The sequence below is a fragment of the Dipodomys ordii genome, unplaced genomic scaffold (genome assembly GCF_000151885.1).
Source record: "Dipodomys ordii isolate 6190 unplaced genomic scaffold, Dord_2.0 Scaffold48, whole genome shotgun sequence".
Lineage (NCBI taxonomy): Eukaryota > Metazoa > Chordata > Mammalia > Rodentia > Heteromyidae > Dipodomys > Dipodomys ordii.
The window spans coordinates 9,247,715-9,251,060 of NW_012267264.1; the positions used below are offsets into that span (position 1 = coordinate 9,247,715).

Sequence of the window (3,346 nt, forward strand, 5' to 3'; positions counted from 1 at the left end):
AAAAAAAAAAAAAAAGACAAAATTTAGAACTGGGTGCTGATGGCTCATGCCTGTAATTCTAGCTACTCAGCTGAGCTGAGGATTTCAACCAGGGTAGGAAAATCAGTGAGACTCTTATCTCCAATTAATCACAGAAAGGCTGGAAGAGGCACTAGCCTTGAGCAAAAAGGAGCTCAGGGACAATGCCCAGAGTTGGAGCCCCCAGACTGGCAAGGAAAAAAAAAAAGACAAAATTTAGACTGTATAAGGTATTAAGGTATATTCTAAATTAAACTGAAGTTCATATAAATCTGAAGTTTAAAGTCCTGAATGGCTAGAACAATGGGTACAAAAAAATTGCCTTCCTTTGGGGGTAAAGAAGGAGGAAAGTTATCAGTTTGCTTTTAGGAAGGTTCTACTGAACCCATCTAGTTAACTGCTCCCTATGAACATAACCAGCAGATAAAAATGTGGGACCAATGCCTAGCAGAGGAGTTAGAGCTACAACTTTGTACTTGAAATACATCTGCAAAGACATACTAGTTGAAGCAATGAAAGCAGATTATTCTAATCACTGGGGAAAGGTATGAGGGGCAAGAAGAAAAAAAAGTAAGATCCTTTCCTATCAATAAATCCTTCTGAAGGGTTTGGGGAATCACTTTTTATTTAGGCCCTATGTCATATTGTATAAAATGTCAAATTCACTAAAATGCTTTCTGGGAATACAGTGACTCCAAGAACAGAAAATGAGAATTGTTTTTTATTTAGTTTCTGTAACTATGTAAAAAGTCTGTGGAACACACTATAACATTAAAGAAACTTCATTGTACTTCTTCAACTAAATTTACTGTCTAGTGGCCCAAGGAGAAAAGGTTATTAAATTTCACAGTTATATCCTCAAAAAAGCAATTGTACATGACTTAAGAGGCAAAACCATTCTAGATTCACTTCTCTTTTTGTTTTGCTTGTTTTTTTTAGACAAGAGTCCCACTATGTAGCCCAATCTGGCCTCAGAACTCAGATTCTCCTGCCTCAGAAGCCCAAGTGATGAATTTAATTACTAAACTGCTTTCTATCACAGAGCATACATGAAAAAAATAGGATAAAATATTAAAAAATGGTATAAAAACATTTCATTGTGCTAAACAATAAACTCTGATCAAACAATAAAACACATAGAACCTGATAGTAATGTCTGACAACATATTTATAATTTTTATTTTAAAAGAAAAAAAAAGGACCATTGCTCTCCCTTTTTCAAAATTAGCTGTCAACAAATTAAAACCGAAATACAAGCCCAGAAGACAGTTCTATAATAAGAGAGCATGATGTCATTAGAACATGAATCTTGGAATCAGACAAACTTGGGTTTAAATTTCCCCAATTCCTACCACTTCTTTCCTAGATGTCTTTGGGTGAAGTACTTAAAGCTTTTGAAACTTACTAGTTGTTAAACAGTTATAGTAAAATTACCTACCTCAATCTCCAAACTCCCTATATACATATACATGTATATGTGTGTGCATATATACATATATGTATTTGCCTCTTAGCCAGGTAGATACAAAGTACTATATTTACATCTTAACCACTTCCTTTCTTACAGATCCAAAAGCTCCAAAATATTAAAAGCTCATGTCTGAACACTACAAACAAGGAGGCAAGTAATGTGATTTTTAAGTATTAGTTAAAAAAAGAAATCACCTCTAAATCGTCTCCATTTCCTCCTGATCACATAACCAACACCCTCTTCCCAAAAGATTAAAAGGATACTAAAATTTCAATTTATATTGTTACCGGGATTTAACCCCAAGGTTTAGTCAATGTTTTCCTTAGGCTAGAAAATACATAGAAAAAAATCTATATGTAATATATCTACACAATATTCCTACAACACTCAAGATAAAAACAAGAACATGAAACTTATAAAATGTGTTTTTCATTCATTTGTTCAAACATTACTCTAGAAGGCAAATCTAAACACCGCCCCTGCCTCAGGAAACAGTGCTTGACTGCCATATAAGGAATTTTGTCATCACTCATTTTGAAAAATGTTCACTCGTTTAGGTATACATTTGACTCACACAGTGAGGTACTCTTTCCTCAGCTATCTTTCCAGCCACTCGAGCTACTACTAATAACCACTTAAGAATGGTGAGATAGAAAATGAAAAATCCCTTTTCAAAACTTTCTAGTACTACTTAATTTTAAATCGATGTATGTGTATGTACACTCATTTTCATTTACCAACTTATGTACATGTGCATACTGCGGGTAACTTTTAGGGATGCACGGATCTGCCTAATGGGTTTGTGCAATGTGCACAGTGATGCTGATCTCCCATTTTGTTGTTTTATTATCACCTTCACTAAAGAGCACAGAAGAAAACATTTCCCAAAATGAAGATCAGTCTAACTTCTACATGCTCACATCTGAAAGGAGACAGAACCCTTCATTTCCATACAAGAACACAATATAAAACCAGAGTGCAGGGTTCAAGATCCTTAGGTTTATTAGAGCATTTGTTAAACACCAGAATTTAACTGTGTTTCCCACATGGCTGGACTGTTTTGGAACTTAAAAAGAAGTAGCACTGTTAAGAGTGGACACTTCAAAGACTGTAACTACCAATTCAATTACTTCTAAGTCGGGGGGGGGGGGACGGACCCATCATGGTTCTTTTCTAGGAAAAACCTCGCATTAAGTAGGGTTCTCCTCGTCCCACCTTCCGGCCTCCCAGAGATGGGGTCTTCACAGTAAGCCACAGGAAATGGGTAGATGATGAGAGAACTAGTTCCATGATCAGATTTCCTTATTTTAAATGAAAATTAATGAGTCGTTGCTTTGGTTCCATTGCTGTCACCGCATCTAGCATGCAAAAAAGGAGATTCACCATCTCCCCCCTTCAGGAAAAGTCTAGTAGGATGGGTTGCCACCAAACCGTCCCCCCAGAGGGGGACCAGCTGCCAAACCCGGGCAGGAAGCAACTACGGGCGAGGGTCTTTTTGTGGGCCACGTTACAGCTTTCCAAGGAATAAGAGCTGCAAAGCTTCCTGATCAAGCCCAAGAGCAAAGAAACAAGGGGGAGGAGGGGGAGAAAAGGGGGGGGGAAAAAGGAAAAAGAGACGGGGGACGGGGGTGGAGTTACGAGATCTCCGCCGGGAAAGGAAACACCCTAGAGAATCAGAAAAGGAAGCACTCCCCTTTGGGGAGGGGAAGTCGAGAGGAAAAGTGAAGGTCTCCTTCCTAAGCCATGTTCCCCTGACCCCTCACTCCCAAGCCAGGCCTCGGGGCCGAGGACGGCTCGCGGTCGGCTCGGCGGGGGGACCGGACACAGACCCAGCCCTCGGCGGCCGCGGGGTCCTCG

General features: G+C 39.2%; 1 protein-coding gene across 1 annotated transcript in view; it reads right to left on the minus strand.

The window, feature by feature from the left end:
* The window catches only part of Capza2 (capping protein (actin filament) muscle Z-line, alpha 2), a 32,542-nt gene that overhangs the window by 28,504 nt on the left and 692 nt on the right, over window positions 1–3,346 (minus strand). The gene's annotated exons all lie outside the window — the stretch shown is intronic.